Genomic DNA, 21,347 nt, shown 5'->3' on the forward strand with positions numbered 1-21,347 from the left:
AATTACATGTTTCCATTAGTTTCCTTAAAACAGCTGCTGATAAACTTTCTACTCTCTGTGAAAGTGGAATACAATCCATCAGTCTGCATAACCATTTGGCAATCCCAAAAAACACAGAAAATTTGATCTATACATGCTAGCTGCTCCAGTTACAAGCATGCAGCTGAACTGAAAAAAGGAACATTCTCATGAACACCCATCCATTCATCCATCCACCAATCCATCCGTCCATCCATCCACCAATCCATCTGTCCATCCTTCCACCAGTCCATCCATTCATCCATTCATCCATCCATCCATCCATTTTCCAGACTGCGTATCCTTACCAGAGTTGCTGGGAGCCTGCAGTTTATCCCAGGAATCTTGGGACACAGGGCTGCAGACACCCTGGACTGGGTGCTTCTTGTGAACATCTCACTGGAAGAAGATGTTAATACACTCAGATACTGTAAAGTGACAGAAACGATAGTTACCCCTCAGTCTGTATAAAGCTGTGTATAACAACTAATACTGTACTAGAGACTGAAATTATGCTCTAATATTATAGTGAGAAGAAATGTGTATATTGTTTTATTAAGTGGCAGCTACACAGACACACAAAACAGTACCTTAAGGTTGAGGCAAATGAGTTCTCAGTTGCTCTTGCTTTCTTCTCTTATTTATGATCATATTCTTACACTGACAATCCTTGCCGCCGTGTGATCTCTGGAATCCCTTGTTCAGTGGCAATTTGACCATATGACCCTTCATTTTTTGCAAGCACACAAACACAATAACAATTTGAGTCACCCTGACATTGATATTGTGCTCCATAATCAACCAACATGTACGAAATATGCTTGGAATTTGAGCCCAGAGCAACTTCTGCTTATGAATGGACAAACCCTGTGATTCATCACACCCGGCTTACTGTGATACAGTTTTGTGCAGTCCTTTGAGAACGATCTGATCAATTAGGGGTGAAAATAAATGCATCCAGTGTCTGGCGGTGCTGTGGGGGAATCTCAGTGGGAGAAAAGGACATTATCCGTGAGTAAATCCAATACATTTCGCCTCGTCTTCATTTAATGATGCAGAATCGTTCATACGGAGGCTAATGGAATGGAAAAGGAGAGAGCTGGGGGGAGCAAGAAAATGGTACTTTCCGGAAAAGCAAGTGCTCTTGGCTCTTACAGTGGCGTGTGCATTATAAAAGGGAAAATATTAGGTTCCTTTAATGCAGCTTAGTGCTGACGTAGGCTGTGAATAAATTAGATTGATCGATTAATGCAATGCTGTAAACACACAATGAATAGGCTTCATGAGGTTAAAAAGCAAAGTTTAGATTTTACACCTTCTGATATTTACAGTCATTTAATGTACTAATGCAGTGCAATTTATTTACTTAATGTGATTTATTCTTTTTTGAGAATATTACAGATAATCTTGTGAACTAAGCTGATATTTAAATGGCAGCAAGGTCAGATGTAGGTTAATTACATTTGCTGAGATAAGCAGTTTCTCTGTGGCAGTGAGAATTTTGCACACACACACACACCAACAAGAGTTTAAGGCATTTCATCTGGTGTTTTATTATATAAACTTATTTATACATGAAAATTTATGAAATAATTAATTCTGATAGTTCAATCTTCGCATTCAAAGGATTGCAATTTTCTGTATCTGCAATTGCCCAGTCACTGTTTCAAATCTCTCTCATCATTCAGCTGACATTATTCAGTCTTTTAGCCTTCAGTGCCTCCAGACCAGTCTTGCATTCCTTACTTTCACAACTTCTCACAGCATCTCATAGTCTATTTAATTGAAAAGCATATTAAACGTAATAGAAAAATGTGACTGAGTAAATCTCCCACTAATTGAATCCCAAAACAGGTGGTGATCTGAACAGAGACCTTTCACTGAAGTCAAACATATCTAGTGTATTCAAGGAATCATGATGTTTATGTTACGTTCATGAGATCAATGCCCGACACCCAGGTAATCTAAATGCTAGTGCATTCTCTAATGGCTTCCTATAGTACATTATATAGGAAACTGGAAGCCATTTGAAATCTAGTTTTTGGCTTCACTTGATTTAGATGGTGCAATGTTAAACTAAAGGCTATGCCAAATACTATAATAAATGGCTATCATTACCCAGCTATCAAACTGGATGATGACACTAATGCTAAATCTAGCTAATGTGGATTTATTTGATGTTCTTTTGCTTTCTGTAATGCTTAACATCAGTTTCATTCTCTTTAAGCTGATTCTTATTATCTGAGAGTGTATTCTTTACCAGGATGTACTCACCTGATTCATCGTGCCAAAGTGAGAGTGGATAGAATGAATCCATTAGATTGCATACTATAGAAACTTTTTTTTTTTTTTTTATGGGGTAGGCTCTCACACATTCAGTTAGACAAGTTGCATTATATGACTGAAACAGAACTCTGACTACACACCTGTATTTTTCCATCTGAAAACCTTTCAGCTGTGAAAGTCCGGCCTCCAGATTTATGCTTTCATGCTGAAGTTTTATTCTGGTGTAAATGACAACAGTAACAAAAAATAGGCAATATATTGAACATTAATATAAACTGCTGATATATAAATAATAGTATAAACATGGGTAAAAATACAGCACTGATATCCATCGGTCCATCATGATAAATAAACAACATGAACCTAAACAATGCAATGTGTTTACACTTCAGATTTAGGGGTACTGAGGATTGAAAGGTCACAGTCCACTAATACATAATAAAGGGCTGAGGTGCAGCAGCAGATTTAGCTAAACTGAATTCTACAACCTGTAGAGCACAAGCCACAATTTGACACACATTGATAATCTATGACACTAGCATGATTGTATTGCATCTTTATTTTTTCCACTAAGAAACAAAAAAAGATTTTCATTTTAATTAATGCTCAGTGTCAAATGAGTTATTCTGAGTGGTTTTAATTAAAATGTGACTTTGAGTTTTCACTTCATACCCTTAAATGAAAAAGGAAAATATAATATAAAAAACTAAAAAATATATATATTTCAATAACAAAATTATTACAATGTAAAACAGATGGGTTTTGCAGGCTTAAGACTTAATTTATTTATTACACCCACACCTACAATGCAATTAAGAGCAAATCCAACATTAAACAAGCAATTATAAACACGAAATAGTCAAGAAAATAGGTCTTGACATTTTCACATTGCAGGGAGGGCATAGGGGTAGCTTTGTTTTGCTTGCCTACATGTACAAGGATGCCCACTAAATCTATATAGTGCATGGTGAAAATGAAATAAAATCTAAACAAAATGACCTCATCCACACTGTTTAATTAAGTGTTTCTGGAACTGATAATGAGCATAAAGCACGACTGCACAGCAATATAGCGTCAACAGAGCAGCTAGTAGAGGCCCAGCTTAATGTTCTGTGCATTAATGCTCTTCCCAGCATTCAGCTGACACGTTGTGCTCTGTGTAGGCATGTGCATGTGTTCATGTGTGTTTATGTACTGATATTGATTCTTTGTTTTATATGAAACAATATGTAACCATGCACAAACATGGTTAACTGTAACACAATGCCTTCCAGGATTATCCTCCAATGTGAAAACTATTAGGCTTCTGATTTTATCTTGTATGGTGTTGTATATTACACAGAGTGCTGGCTGTTTATCAGAGATGTGTCCAGTGCTGGAATTAATCCAGTGCCAGAGCTTTAACATTCCACACGTAGCTTATTCCACTATCCAATTTAGATCGTTCCGAAGCACAGTGGTGGAGTCCGTATTCTGCTTTAAGCTAATACACAGCAAAATCAATGCATCGAACTTGATTGCTTTAAAAAGCAAAAATTACCACATACAAACTGTATTTATACTTTATGGATTGTGATGGTGTTACCCAGTGGTTTGCAGACTCCAGTCTCAGGGGGCAGTTACACAGATACACGTTGTGAATATGTTCTAACAGTACTGCACTAAGTGAAGTTAAGTGGCTCCTCTAAGCACTAGCGTGAGTGATTCCAGATTTGCTGATGTTGCTGTAGCTATAAAATCAAGCAATGGGCTGCACAGGCTTGAGAAAGCACTGCGCTGGTCTGAGAGGAAAGCCTGTGTGATATGGAGCAGGAACACAATTATTAAAATGTAGTAAGAATGGACTCACATACTATATGAGTTTTCTCTAAAAAGATACATTGTGGTATTAAGATATTAAAAAATGACAGGCTGCTGTGTGAACTGTAGGCAAGCTGATTTAGACTGTAAGCAAGGACACTTGTATAAATAATTGTATACTTTATTGTAGTTGTTTATTTTTTTTACCTTAATGAAAATAAGATGAAAAGTCTGTATATTATATAATGTACAGTTATAGGAAATATTTTTTTATAACAACCCTATCCAGTGTCACCCAGATGAGGATGGGTTTCCTTCTGAGTCCGGTTACTCTTAAGGTTTCTTCCTAATATCTTCTTAAGGTTTCTTAATATCTCCTTAAGGTTCTTTCCTATATGTTTCTTCCTAATATCTTCCTATAATAAGGTTTATTCCTAATAATGTCTCATGGAGTTTTCTGGCTTGCTCATTAGGGATAAATATAAATTTAGATGTTTTATGTTCAATGTCCATTGTTAAAAACAATATACAATATTGTGGTATAGTAAAACAGGCTTAAAAGAAAAGTGTCCAAAAAGATTGTTATATACACTCATGCACTGGTCACTTTAATAGGTACAGCTGTTCACCTGCTAATTTATGCAGTTATCCAATCAGGTGACAGCAACACAATGCATACAATCATGCAGCTATATGTCAAGAGTGTTAGTTAATGTGAACATCAGATATCAATTCAAATCATAGAGGCTATTCTGAGAATTTCAGAAATTGCTAATCTGAAATTTTCTAGAGTTTACACTAGCATCTCAGAACACACAACATATTGAACTTTGAAGCAGAGATGCTAGAACACCACATAGAGTTCCACTGCTTTCAACCAAGAACAGAAATCTGAGGCTACAGTGGGCACAAGATAAACGTTGCTTGGTCTTTATAGTTAACATATACATTCCACATATGCGGAAGATCTGGCAACACTGTTCAGGCTGCAATCATTCCTGCTTAAATGTATTAAAAATACATCATTACATGACTAGAAACAAGACACTGATTAACCATTATGTCTATTGACTATTTAGTATTTAAAATGATATGGCTAAAATGACCCCCTTCCCGCCAAAACCGAATACTGCTAAGCTAACATTCATTTAACATCAAAGCCATCATTACATATTTTAGTCATATTACTGTGAGTAAAATGACTGTGCCTTCAGGCTTTGCAATCCATGAACCCATAAAGCCACTTAATTTCACATGGTGACAAACTAATCATGTTTTGATATTTGCTCCTCATCATTTTAAGGAAGTTATTTAGGTCTTGCTGTTTGCAAAAGTAATTATTACTGGGAGCACAATAGGTTTCTTGATTAGTTCACAAAAGACAGGCAAAAATGAGAGAATAATCTGTTTGTTCTTTGTTTCCTCCTGTGTCCATATGAGATATATTTTTATTCCTGTTTCTAATTGCATTAATTTCTCATGTCAAAATGGTCAAACCTGAATTTATAAGCTAGACTGCTGTTTGCTAGGTACCGTGGACTTGAGTGGCAGGTGAACAGGTGAGAAAAAGCAGTGAATTTAAAAAAGGAGCTCATTTTTATGTAAAAAGTTACAAGCTTACAATACACTGGAGGGAAAGAAAGTCTTGTACAAATTGAGGAAAGTGTATAACTGCACAAGCTTAATAATATAGTGGAGTGTGAAATGTTCGCACAGTATCCAATTTTACAATGGCCATCTCAGTCTCTGGATTAAAACCCTGTTGAAAACCTGGACCAAATCCAGAGACTGGGATGAGATGGCCAATGCAAAATTAGTTACGCATGTACAGTTCTACTTCCTTTCAATCCACAGGATAGTTTCTTTCATAATCTATGTGATTTCCTGATCCTCTGGCTTGCTCCTACCTTCCAAAAAATATTTGATACTATAAATTATCCCTGGTTAGAATGACCGAAAAAAAATTGTGTGTGGGCTGTGTGTTCCTGACTCAATGGGCATATACTTTGGATCAAATGCATCCCTGATCAGGAGAAAATGTTTACTGAAGATGAATGAATAAATAAGACAAATGCAATCAAACCATTATGGAAGTAAAATGTCCTCTACAGTTCATCAGTGCTACCACTTTTATGTAGAAATTATCCAGTATAAGAATTATCATTGTGAATATATTCATTAGGAATTTCCCACCATGGTTCATTTGTTCATTTTTTTTTACTATTTTTTATACTATTTTTAAAATTTTATTTTATTTTATTTTATTTTATTTTATTTTATTTTATTTATTTATTTATTTATTTATTTATTTATTTATTTATTTATTTATTTATTTATTTATTTATTTATTATCTAAACTGGCAATAATTTTTAAGTCCTCTGTTTTTACTTCACATTTTCCTTATATCGCTGCTGTGGTTGAAAGTTGAATAATGTATACAAACATTCAGCATTAGCAATGCAAATATAATTTTATTTTATATGAAATTTCAGCAGTGCAAATATTTCAGCAAGTATTTCACAAACAGAAAGATTGCAACCTTCTGCCAACAATTTATTTGATTTAATTTTATGCTTGGTAATTTCAGCATATCAGCAATTTATCCATTTTCAGCAGTTTATCTGTACATAATGCAACACACCACACCCATGGTTGATGTACAGTGCACTACATCACTAATCTATACATAATGCATTCTACTAAGCATAATCAGATATACATACATATTAGTGGTCCACAGTTTTCCACCAACGTGAGTAGAAAACTGCTGAGCCACAAAAGCACAGCAACCTTTCCCTGGGAACCCTATCCCTATTCATATCACTGTTGTTGTGTCTTCCTCTATTTCTACAATACTTTTATTTGGCACTGACTGTGTTCTTTGGCAAGTTGAGCAGATTGGATTTCGTCTACTTGATCACTACTGGATATCAAACCCATGAACAGTGCACAGCAGCTCATGCTCTTCTTCAAACATTAAGAAACATTGAAATGAAAAAATATGTCTCTCCTCATGCTGAGTCTGTGACTAAAATGGTGTGATTTTTGTCTGGAGGAGGCCAAACATACTCTACTTTTCACAGTGTATCAGTGTAGCGGTGCAGTAGACAGACCAGCAAATACACAGATTGAATAGAGAATACATAAAGATATACCCTATGAGTCCTGTTACAACTCAAATTAATCAAAAGAAGCCATTTCACTGAAAGGAACAGGAGCTCATATACAGTCAGTTGCGTGTTTATTAAGTAGAAATATCATAGACTCATGCTCACTGAGTACTCATTTTATCAGGGTTTGATAAACTACCTTGTGTGTAATTGGTAAATAATTTTAAAAAAAGAAATATGGATGTATCCTGTAACTAGTCAACAATCATTTAGATATATACCTGATCTAGATAGATAGATAGATAGATAGATAGATAGATAGATAGATAGATAGATAGATAGATAGATAGATAGATAGATAGATAGATAGATAAATATCTATCTATAAATATAGAGAATTAGATGAATACAGTAAGATAAGTAATGTGCAAAAAAAAAAAAAAAATTAAATATTCGAGTATATGTTTCCCCATTTTTCTCCCCGGATTGGTCACCATTCATTCTTGCCCATCAATCAGCTCTCACCAATCTTACAACCGCTACCAAACACAGATGGTGAAGACTTCCTCTGTGACATGTGAAGCCAGCCATTATCTTTTTAAACTGCTGCACATGCTGGGTCATAATGCAATCAGAGGAAAGTGCTCTCTGAGGTTGAAATATCTAGATATAGCTTTATTTAGCCTCAGGAGTATTATTTGGTAACGATAAAGCATAGTACACAAAGTTTCATGAGAAGTAGGACAAATGTTCTTCATTAGCTATATCACCGTGAAGTCAAAATGCTTTTGATGCTTTAGAAGGTGAAACTTGTTGATATTTAAAATGGTTGGTGGTAAGTGGATGTCAATACATTTTCTTAATCTAATAAAGCTTAATAGAGCTTGCATTTGAATTTTTGTTTCCATGTCAATGTCATGTTTTATTCAGTTGAAGCAGCTTGGAAAGTTTTGAGATAATTTCAGTTGGTGGTTTCTTTTCCAGTTGTGCAGTGAGAACATGTTTTAGACCTTTCGATCCATCTTCATTAGGAGTGCCTGCATAGAGGCTTTTGATGTCGATAGAAAATAGGGTTGTTGTGCAAGATTTTTAAATCTTTAAAGAATTTGTGAAATGTGAAGGTTCTTTAATAATGCAGGTAAAACGGACAATGGGTTTAAAAACATCAACAAGAAATTGGGATTTTTTTTCTGTGGACTTAACAGCAAGCAAATATAATGGAACATCTGTCATTGGGTATTGTGGGGAGAAATATAAAGCTACAGTGTTTATCTACAGTAAGGTTTTGGATCTGGGAGATGAAGGACATCCACATCAGGCCAAATAAGACCTGCTTACTAAACTTAATTTTCAATAATCACCATTGTAGGCATTATTTTCAAATGACATACAAAGAAATCATTCCTGTTTAATATAATTTCCAGCACATTTGCATGCATCTGTACTAGATATGCAGTATGCAAATGTATCAATACAAACACTAAAATCACAGACATTAATGATTTGCTTTTGGGGAAGGAAAGTTGGGAAAAGCAAGGGAAGTCTGTCTGATTGTTTTGTTAAGCACTTACACTAAACTGAAGGATTTTTTTCACTCCTCAATTTTTAAGCTCTTTTAAATGCTTAGGGCTGAGCATGTGGACTTTTCTCTTTAATTCAGATGACAGGTGTTCAATTTGATTCAAATCCAGGGATTGGGATTGAAAGGGTCATTACAAAACACTGATTTTGTGTTTCTTTCCATTTCTGCTTTGATTTGGAAGTATTTTCAACATTGTTGAAAGCTAGATCTATGACCAAGTCTGAAATTCCTGGCAGAGCCAACCATTGTTAAGCTGAAATATACTGGTACATAGCAAAATTGCCAATGTCATCTTAACAAAAGCTACTGAACCAGCAGCAATAAAAACAGCTCTAAAACATTGGTGATCTACGTCCAAATTTAACAGAGTATATCGGGTGTTTTTTTCTTTTTTCTTTTTGCCATGCATGTGGCTGATGGCTTTGGTCTCACCCTGATCACAAAAGTTGATGCCAATTGTAGTTTTATTGATGCTTCAAGTTCAAGTTTACATGCTTTTTCAATGACTTTAAGCAACACTTCATTGTCATAACAGTTTATTATAAAAATGATTTTGAATCTTGCCAACTACAGAAACAAATAAATTATGTATAGAACCTTGTATGTCCAGGTGTGAAAGAGGACTCAGGAAGGAGGCAGAAATAGAACTTTGGTTCTCCTATCGCCCATGCTGTTACTGTAAGCACAGACTAAACACATATGTAAACTGGCACTAATCACACAAAAGTGAGAAATAGGCTGGGGATCATACAGGGCAGGGTGACTGCTCAAAGTGATGCTTGTCGAGTGGTGCTTGACGAGATGCAACTGGTAGATCCAAACATAAGTAAGAAAATTTGGAGCTTGACATGGCTCGAAAACAAAAACATTATCTCCTAGGACAAATTTGAGTAGTCAAGTACCCCTGGCATATAAGCAGGATTGTCAATTTTGGGCCTAATGGAATTTTCACTTAGCAGTGAGCGATATGAGAGATTTGCCTTGGTTAGTCAGGATCTCTTTCTGAAAACCCAAATTTAGACATAAGTTGGGATAATGCCTTTACAATGCTGCATGCTGAAATGTTAGAGCTATGGCATTCAGTGTACATAATCTATTCCAGTGGAGCCATCTACCCAGCGAGGCAACTCAGACAGCAATGGGAAAGGAAACAAAGGGAGGGCAAGAGGGCCAGGATAAATACTAAGCTACAAGCTAAGTGATACAAAGAAGTTCTACTAAGTCTTGTTCTGGTTAACACCTGATCAATAACCAACAAAATCAATTAAAATTAGAATAAGGATCCCCTCAAACAAGAAAGAAGCATAGCTGGATAGAAATATCACCAACACTGACACCAGTAATCATGGCATGCTTAGCGATACTGATAATGGCCACAGTAGAACCATAAACTGCTCAAACAACACTGCAGGCTTTGCCTGTGAACACCATTTTGCTCATGAATTATAGACTCATTAACAAACAGACTGCAGAATGTGAGGATTGAAGACTGCACAACTACACACTCATCCTGAACACAGGAGAGTCCACAGTCCTCTACTCTTTTCCCTGTTTACATACAACTTCAAACCAAACACAATAGTCAGATGACACCTGACCTGCCGGTAGGGTATGCAAATCCTTGTACAGTCGTGCTCAGAGACAAACCTATACCTCCACGCCACTAAAAACAAAGAGATCATAGTAAACTCCAAGCCACACACTCTTTCCTCCACCTGCATCGAGATGAGCTGGAAAGTGTGAAAAGCTACAAGCTCCTGGAAATCCACAATATAGAAGATATGACATGATCGTTCAACACCTCTTACATTGTGAAAAGAGCCTAGCAGAGATTCTTATTTCTGAGGAAACACAGGAAGGCCCAACTACCTCTCAACAAACTTTTATGCAAGCACCATAGAGAGGATACTCTCCTACTGTGCAATGGTGTGGTTTGCCAACTGCACTACTCCCAAACAGTGAGACTTACACTGGCTGGTGAAAGTGGATAAGCAAGTCATTGGAACCAGGCTCTTTTGCATAGACTCTATCTACACCAGCTGACTGGAAAGGAAACCTTGCAGTATCTTCAGAGACCTGAGCCCTACAGGTCACCACCTGTTTGTCCCTCTACTTTCCAGCAAGTGATGCAGGGCAATCTACACATGGACTAACAGGTTACAGAACAGCTTATTCCTAAGAGCTGTAACCTCCATCTTCCACAGCTGCTAAACACACACACACACTCACAGACACTGCACACTCAAGGCTGAATGCTGATTGCCGATAATGCCAGATAGCCTGTAACAAACAGTGCAATACAAACTGAATGGAATCAGTGCAGTAACATAATAACTAAATCGGTGCAGTTCCTGTGGTTGGATTATACCTTAAACAGTGCAATTCAGACTGAAATAAATCAGTGCAATAACACAGTCCTGACAATATAGATTTGCAGAATGTCACCCACTTGAATCCACACAGTGGTTCAGTTTTTATATTTTATTCACCAGCTGACATTTGTGACATACTGTACACCATCTGCAAACAACACTGTGGATGTTTGGCCAATAGTAACCAACCATGAGTTGGTTCAGTTCTTACTCCACATGCACAGCTATGGCATTGTAATGAGTTATATGGATAAGCTGTTCACTGGGGCTCTATGGTATTAGCAATTTGTTGTCTCTCCCTTAGTTGGAGTGTCCGGCATCACTGAATATAACCTATCCTTGATATATGGGTGGGATGGTGCAACATTGGATCGAATTTGCTGACCATCAATTACTCTCACTTGGTTAAAAGCATGCTTCAGGGTTTCCCATGACTGCTCCAAGAGGAAATCCTCAAGGGGATTCCCAGGGGATCCCCAGAGATTCCTCTGTGTCTACCTTATGTGGAGTTGATGTTGAGGTTCAGCACCACCTTCATAGCCAATGCTGATTCCACACTGTGCTTCACTACTGCAGGACTCATCAACAAATATTTCTCATTCTAATGCCTGAAACCGTGGCCAATTTATCCTAAGAATTAATGAATAGGTGACGCAGGAAAAACCACTGCCTCTAGTTTATGCTTTTGGTCAGAAATACAGTGGCATGGGGGACAAAGGGAAACATCAGGGAGGAAGGCATGGAATGAAAAGGAAACTAAAGTGACAGGGTGCAGGTTTTAGGACACTGGCACCTCAATCCTAGGGAACTGGAACAGCAGAAGGAGAAGGAATAAAGGAGAGAGAGAAAGAAGGAAGAGCTGCCTGACAGCACCAAGTTATCCACTGCTAGCTGGATCGCTTCCATCAGGGATGCCAGATCAAGAATTCTCTTGACAACCCACTCCTCTGCTAGCATTCACTTTTGACAGGAGTCCTTGATCAGCTGCGCAAAATGTCGAAAACTGGAAGCATCGTCAGTATTCCCTTAGTGTTTGGCCATCCCACTGCAAATCCAGTGCAGCTTAAATGTATCTTAACTGCTTATGTGTTTTTATCCAGAACTTAATTTGCGTGTGTCAAAAATAATAGATGACAAAACAATATCTAAAAGAACCTGTAAGTAAAAAAAAAAAAAATCAATATATAATCTATCTTGTCTATCTGTCTAGAAATCAATATTATTTAATAAAGTACTTCTAATGACAGAAGTAAAATAGTCTCTCATAGTGAGTGAGAAATTTATTATTGGGTGTTTATATGTATGTTTTATTCAATAATTTTTGCTTATTTTTTTGAAGGGTACCAATAATTCTGGAGGGCACTGTATCGCCTCAGTGGGTGTGATTAAAGTAGCTTTTTAATGTCTCATTATTTCATGAGCTTATCGCACTCCTGCATTAGTTCACTGCTGCCCACAACTAAACAGAAGCCAAATATGCGCCCTCGCAATCTCCCATTGCAGACACACTCCCCTCTATGGACTCCTTTATCTTTATCAAAAAGTTTGAGCTCTTCTATTACCTTTCCTTACAGTGTAACTTACTTGACACCAAATTTAGTTTGTTTGGCCTCTCTCCCTGCTCCTTATGGACAGGTAGAGAAGAAATTATTTGTCAAAATGAATGTCATCTAATTTAGCCTTGCTAAGTTGGTGCTGTGATAGGATCTCACTGACTGGATTTAACCAGAGTTTGCCTTTCAAATATATCATACAGCAGGTAGCCGTCTTATGATCTCAATCTACTAAGAGCTGATTTCTCCCCGTTGCTTTCGCTCCCTCCCTTTCTTCCCCCCGTTTCTCCCTTCTGTATTTTATTACATATGCAAGCCGTTTGACTAATGCACTTTAGTCCTGGCTGGCTGCCACATGCCAATTTATAACACGATAGCTCGACCCACTCCATGCATACCAAGTAATGTCGATTTTTTTGTATTGCTTTATGAGCATGGCTCCCCCTCCCACACAAACTCTATTTCTCCCTGCTTCCTGGTGCACTAAAGAAATCGGTATGAAAAAAAGCAGATGTGGATTAAAGAGGCTGTGGTGTGGCTGGAGGATAGCTGAGAAAATTATTTCTATGGAAAAAAACATGGAATGGTTATTATTTATAACACTAGGGGAGAAAATTGAGAAAGACATCCCTGTAAACTGTTTTGGTTGTATTGCTGTATGGGTATTTGGTCTAGATATCAGTGTACATTTGCCTAGACAGTACATAGCAGTTAACTCACATGTCCACGGTAACACAATGTGTTAACACAGCACTAGGCTTTGGTCAACCAAACTAAAAACTAAAAAGTTAGTGAATATCGAGTTAATCATAGAACTATTAATTCTTCTTTGTTTATGTACTATAGATTACTGGCTAATAGCCATTGTTATACTATGGAGACATTCAAAGCCCCTTGATTGCCCTCATTGTAAGACAGCAGGTGTGCTTAAAAAAAACGAGAGAGAGATGAATGATAAAATAAATGGAAGTCAAAGATGCAAACAACTCTCAGTTGTGGAAATGTCACCAGTGAGTGTTGCTGCATTTCTTATGATAATATAACATAATGAAAACCCCACTACTTATTTTTTACATTGTCTATTTTTGCTAGTGTGAAAATGTCAGCACTTTGTCCTTTTCCCATGTGCTTTACTGCTCTGCTAGAGCAGATGAATTTAAATAGCAGTCGATTAGTTAAATGGATGGTCTTTACATGCAGCTGTCAGTACATTGCAGCATCAGGGCTTGAATTTTAACGCCTTTTTTTCTCCACACTTTTTTTTAAACTATGAATCTTACTAGAGCTGCACCACTATTTCCTGATTATCAGTTATTTGCTTATTCTAAATGGCTTTGATATAATGACTTAAAAGGCCAAATTCAGAATATGAGTTCAAATCCAGACAATGCCACAGACAAAAGTGGCCAGGAGACAAGAGAGTAAAAGAAGCCATGTACTCTGGGTGGGAGAACCAGCATACTCTCTTTTGTTGCAGCATGAGCATCAGTTAGAAAAGATGATTGCTTCACATTTCTTGGAGAAAGCAAGTGTTAGCCTTCAGCCTCCCTTATTGGTACAGTAGCTGTAATATGATAGATTGGTGCTGGCTTGTGGGTGGGATTTGTTAGGTGAATTTGGGAGCGAAATTGGGACCCTTAGAAAAAATACAGTTGAATGGTTTCTAAAATAATAGTAATAATAATAATAAATCTAAAAGAAATCTTTAACTCACAATGGAAAAACAACAATTGTACAGTATGTTGCAAATTCTAGTTCCGAAAAAGCAGCAATACCCCGGAATCCTTCAGGATTTTGTCATTTTGTAGTTTACTCACCTTCTATACTAATGCATGTAACACATATAACCAGTGAAGAAAATCTAGGTCTGGCTGATCTTCAGAACTTCATTGATCAAGAAGCTGCTGGCTCAGAAACATATGTTTTTACCCGGGCTTCAGTATTCATGCTTGCATGGCTGGACTCTTGTTGACACCCTTACAGGATTTCGTTAGATAATCCACAAAGATTGATGTGTGGTTTTCTGGAATTTAAATGTGCATTTTTCCATCTTAGACAGCAGCAAGAGCTTTGTCTTCAGTGAGTCTTTTCAACCACCTATGTCAGAGTTACAGTATATTTTTTCTGTTGCAAGGTGTCTCAGCTTGTGACATGCTGATAAAGTAATAAAGTGCTAAAGTAGAGTATATAGACCTAAAGCACATAGATATATTAATAATTATTTAAACTTTAAACCAACATGATTCGTTTTTCACTGCTGAAAAATAACATTTTGTTGTTTCATAAACCTTAAGCCTAGCTAGGTTGAAAAATGAGTAACTGAGTCTGCTAAATGTGAATCAATAATTTGATTAATAATAGTCCTGCATGTGGTGGTTAATAAATACTGACCTGTCTTTATGTTTTGGGTCCACTAAAGCACAATTGTTCTGCCTTCATCATGTTAAATCTCCTGTTTGCCACGTCCCTCAAGGTGCTTTCCATAGCATGTATCCCTTAGTCAGCATAGCCTTCAATAACACAGAACGGCAGCAGGTATTACTTTGGTAGCTGTGGTAGATGAAGATGGTTTTCTCTCAAACATGTTTGTTTACATTCTGTTACAGTTCTATTACAGTTACTTAACAGGTATTTGTATTTTCCAATTGTGAGTATGATATTGAGGAGTGTTTAAAATAAGACAGTATTCCTTGGAGTAGCCAAAACATCACTAATTGACCAAAAAAGACCTTACAACCGCTGACCATAGAGCACAAAGAGGTTAAGCAATTGGTGAAACAGCCTAAATCTTTTGCATGTATTCATACTGTAGTTTCCGTGGTTCCCTTGGTGATCTTTTGTACTTTTGTAGTTTTTACTGATCTGGATGATATCTAGATGACAGAGCTGCTATACTGTAATTTTCTTGAACAGATATGTGAATGATATATAAAACACAGTTTACAAGATACACAATTGCACTTGAGTATATACAATTAAAGCAAGAAATTTATCACACTATTTGGTGTCACCCAGATGAGGATGCGTTTAGTTTTGAGTCTAATTCCTCTCAAGGTTTTTTCATTATTTCTGTTCAGGGACTTTTTTCCTTGACAGAATTGCTGGCCCTTGCCAGTATTTGCCATTTTGGACATATATAAATTGGTTGAAAAAAAAAAAAAACCCTTCTTTCACATGTTTTCAAAGTTTTAGTCCTGTGATTTTAGTGAAAAGTAGCTTCAATATGAACATAGCTTCATAGCTTCAACATTGGCTACAAACTTTAAACATGGCATCCAAACTCTAAATGTTGGTGGTGATGCTAATGGCAGTGACATGATTCAAGTACTCATTCATGTATTCAGTAAAGCCTCTGAGTAAGGCTGTACCTGTGTTCAACTTCCTAATGATGAATACATGTAAAGGACTTATCCTCCAGTGATATTCTCTTTTTGAGCCGTGTCTGCCTGTGAAACCCTTCTTCTGGTTATTGCTCACCTTTGCCTTGTCTTTTTTTACACTATGGGAGGAAAGAGCTGTTCATTTTGTCAATGTTGGTTTCCAAATATTTAATTTATTTGGATAAATGAGTCTGAAATGACTTTATGATATTGATATGCTCTTTTGCTGATGCTGGTTCTTAAGTGCCAGATATATATATTTCATATACAATTCATATATATCTATATCTATATATATATATATATATATATATATATATATATATATATATATATATATATATATATAGATATAGATATAGATATATATGAATTGCCAAACATAATACTAGTAAACACATAAACTAAATAGTTTTTAACTTATACCAAAGTAATGATAAGCTAAATGTCAGTCCCATTTTTTAAATTAAGGCAAACACAAGTTATCAGATAAGTCAACTAATTAATTTGCTAATCAAGACCCTTGATTAACAACAGGGGGAAATCAATATTTCACCAGGCAGCTAAGATGCCTGTTGCCAGGAGCATTTTCTAGTTTTTTTCATTAGTAAGGATTAGAAAGAAAAAAAAATGTAGAAACCACTTTTGTACATCTGAGGCTAATGAGTTTTAGAGAGCCATGCAACCTGGGTAGCACAAAAACGCTGCCTCCCTGTGCTGCCTCTAATCTCAACCTGATCCAGCCATGTGGCAGAAATAGAGAGCAATGTGAACTCAACAATAGTGGCACTCTGAGAGAAGAGCTGCCATAATTACGAGCACTCTTTCACATGGAACATGATGGCAAAGATGAGAGCCTCTGATGGCCATCGAGCAGAGGAGTGTGGGTGGAAGGTTGGGGGGTGTGGTTGCCTCGAAACACACCAGCAGGGAAAAGGTTACGATGCTAAACATAGGTACCGGTAAAGCAGTACCGAGAGGAAGATGAAGGTTGCTAGGAAGACGGAGAACACGCAGGTCACACAGCTTGTTAGAGTGTATTATTAAAATGAAGAGATTCTTGGAATAAGATTGCTTCACTGTTCCCAAGAACAACTGCTGTCACCTTTTACCTTCTCAATTCCCTGCAAGTTATTGCTCAAGTCCCTAAAGCTTGAATAATTGGGAGTGTCTCGCCGAGAAAGAGAAATGTATCTAAGTAACAGCAAGATGCAGACTAATAAATAAACAGAGAGAGTCTGTGTTCTTCGGGTGATGGGTGGAGAAGGATATTGCTGATAAAGAGAGCTGGGTCGGACCCAGTGCTGAGTCGTTGGCTTTTCCTGGCAGAGGCATTTGTTAAAAGTTAATGCCGGCCTTTTTCAGGTTTTGATGGATGGTCGTGATCCGCATCAGTCTTTTTTTCCCCAGGAGGACACAGGCGCTATGCAAACACAGCACCTGGCAGCTTCCTCCAGGCTAGAAGGCTGACGAAAAACATCTCTGCAGGTTTTATCCTCAACCCCTGGGTTGGGTCTCAAGGCATTTGGATGATTTTTTAGATGAGAAGAGCTGGTAGGAGAGGAGAGTGTGCGTAGACTTTTACACCTACATCAAACTTCCATTAAAGTCATTATATAAAATAATATTGACTTAATATTCTCAAACAATTTCTCTTCCACCACTTACATCTAATATTCATAACGGTGCCAAGGACAATTGAGAAGAAGGCAAGAGCATCATAAAAGTCTAATCAGAGAGCACCTTGTTATAAATGGATGTACAGAATTAAATTAAATGAAGGGTTAACAGCTGTGGCTATTAATAAGATTCTTCCTGCTAACTGTGGCCCTGTGGCCTCAGGGGTGAACATGGGTAAGTCTACAGTAAAGAGCTGAGACATGTCTGCCATTATTTCCCAGTGGTTTCATAGTGCATAGAGGATGGAGAGAACTGGAGTGTGTAAGTATTTAAAAGTGTGTGTCACAGATGACACTGACTGTGTGCCATATCTCCAGAGACAGAACAGGAGATACTCTCTTGAGGGTATTGCTATATTTTCTGCTTTGCTATTCTCCAGCTGAACCGAAAAAGAAAAGCATCAATGTTCTCCATGGTGCTCCTTCAGGGAGTGAACATAGTGCATTATATATAGCACAAATGGGAATCATGTGAAGACAAGTATGAGCAGAATTTTTGATACATAAATGTGAAATGTTAGAATCATATTCTGTAATTTATTTTTGATGATCAGTCTATATGTCTATATGACTGTTAGACATGTTATACTGACTTTAAGTTATACAACACTCTTAGAAAAAAAATGTGTTCCTTAAATAATGCTTAGGGGTTATGTGCCTCCTACTTGAAACCCTCTCCATAGGGAAACACAAAGATTTAAAGGTTCTTAATAGATCCAGGAAGGGTTCCTCCCAGATGGACTAGCTGAAGGACACATAAGGGTTTGAGAGAAGTTTTCATTTTTTTTATGGATATAAATTCCCTGTAGCATAAGATTGTATATAATAATCATGATAAAGTTACTTATTATTTGTCACATCAACTTCCAGCACTGCCAACAGAGATCACCATCTCTTGAATGCTAGTGCAGTTCACATACAGATTTACTTCCTGTTTCTACAATATAAAAATAGATGTTCTGTAAAACTCAGTGTCTTTGTAAAGCTTTGCTGACTATTCTATTTGTGTTTCTATCCCTGACTGTCATATTGTTTACTCTAACCCTTGTCTTATTTTAAGATATCAGTCTTGGATTGCTACATTTGAAAATGCTTGGCATGATTTAATAATAATAATAATAATAATAATAATAATAATAATAATAATAACTACTGAATGTTTGTATGCATTCTGTTTTTTGAAAATCCTGTATTTACATTTCTGACACCCTTATCCAGGGTTGCTTACAATTTATCTCATTTTATTGTACAACTGAGAAATTGAGGGTTATTTAAGGGCCTTGCTCAGGGGCCCAGCAGTGGCAGCTTGGTGGACCTGGGAGTTAAACTCACAACCTTCCAATCAGTAGCCCAACACCTTAACCACTAAGAGACCACATCCCTAAATCCTGTGAATATCTTCCACTGTTTCCACTGTCCATCATTATTGATCACAGATTTGGATTTTTTGTTACTGATCTGGATGCAAGGTAGAGGGCAAAGCTGCTACACTTTGCTGATATATTTATGCCAAAAGACATGAGAATGATATATAACATCGATTTTAGCACATCAGATATCAGTGGGAATATTTGATTAGTCCATTTTCATTATTTAGTGCAGACCATCCATGCTAATGAAGAATTCACTATACAGCATATGTATTTATTTACTTACTTGTTTGTTTGTTTTAACATTTATTTATTTATTTGTATCAGTACATTTTATTTGTATCAGTACAACCACCTTAACCACTGAGCTGCCACTGCCATAAAAGTTACTTTTTATTGTTACAAATAACTAATGGTTATGTATATGATTAATGGCTATGTATGTGATGTATGTAACAAATAAAATTTGAATTTGAACTTTTAGAAGTCTAGCAAGAATTTTGGTTATGGTTTGAAAACATACAGAACTTTTCAAAACAGTTTATAAATGAGGCCAGTGGTCATCTTTTTTGACTTTGTCCTTATCCTTATATACAGTAAATTTGAGAATATAAGACAGTGAGTTTGTGTGTGTGTGTGTGTGTGTGTGTTTTGCAATCTCTCTGAAAGGACAGTTGCTGGCAGCACTAGGGCCTCACTGCAAGCCCTACTGATTACGCACACACACACACACACACACACATACACACACACACACACACACACACACGCACACACACACAGACAGTCCACTAATCACATGCTAATGGACTTTCCACCCCTCGCGTCAGCTGTCTCAAACTATTAGGGAAGAGTGTGTTGTGGGGTTTGGCAGGAAGAGGGCAGAGAGAGGTTCCTCTACACACCTTACAGATGCTCCCTGTCCAAATCGACCTCTTTCACATCACACAGTTACACACAGTGCTCAAAGCCTACAGAAAAAAAAGTAATATAACATTCTGCTCTATTATTATTATTATTATTATTATTATTATTATTATTATTATTATTATTATTATTATTATTTTTACAGTGATGTTTTATGAAACTGTTTCACATGTACTCACAACATTTAGAGATGATTATGTAAAAGGCTGCTGTTTTCCTAATGCATGATTTTGAAATTACTGCAGGAGAATAATGATCAATGTGGTGTAGGTGTATCCATGTTTGGGTTTAGGTCAAGCTGAAGAACACCATAACTAGCCCAAAAGATTATTCAGAAGACAGAAGGGCCACATTTAATGAGGGCCTCTAATTATATATTCTTCTGTATTTTCGATTTAGCTAAAAAATAGCAATAATAACAAATAAATAAATAAACAAACCTTTTCTTCTGTCACATGACATACAGCATTGGAGTACATGCTTTTATTCAGCCCAGTATATTCATTGCCCTGAATTAATGCTTTCTCTTCTTTCACACAGCAAAACTAGCCAAAATGTTCACCTTTTATTTCCTGTTTTTTTCCCCCGCTTTTTTGTGTTTGTTCTATTTTCTATTTTCTGTGTTGACATACCTGTGTCTGACTGATCACAGAAGGTATCTTTCAAGAAGAAAGATGTGCCATTAAAACAAGGGCATTAGAAAAAGAAAATATGGATTGAGACCTCTTTTACTTTGGATGGCAAACAGAATATTAAGAGATTATATTATATGCATATCCAAAAAACATGGATATTAATCCTCACCTTTTTTTCCCCTCTACATTGACCTATGCAGGTGTCACAGGGTTGTTTTACTAATTTATTTCTGAATACATTCTTCTGGTTTGCTCTCTTGATTTCCTAACATCCCTGTCCTTTTTTATTTGATTTCCATCCACTGACTTTGAAAGCAGCGTCCGAAGCACGGGAATAAGATTATGATAAGGCGATTACTGATGAATGGAGAGAAAGCAAAAAGAAAATAAAAGAGCTCTTTCAATAAAAGGGTGAAAATAGAATTTTTTTTTCTTTGCCTCAGATTTGCTGTCTACTTCTGTCTGGCCAGGCCTTCTCACCTACACTGAATTTATTGTTTCATTTACCTGAATGACAAAGCAATTTTTGTTCAGGTTCAGGCCTCGTTATCGAGATACAAGGGAGCAGATGGAGGCCAGGCTTTTTACTGAGCCATCCCAAATTGACTGTGATTCCTGGTATTTGACTTCCCTG

The sequence above is a fragment of the Hemibagrus wyckioides genome, linkage group LG07 (assembly GCF_019097595.1).
Source record: "Hemibagrus wyckioides isolate EC202008001 linkage group LG07, SWU_Hwy_1.0, whole genome shotgun sequence".
Lineage (NCBI taxonomy): Eukaryota > Metazoa > Chordata > Actinopteri > Siluriformes > Bagridae > Hemibagrus > Hemibagrus wyckioides.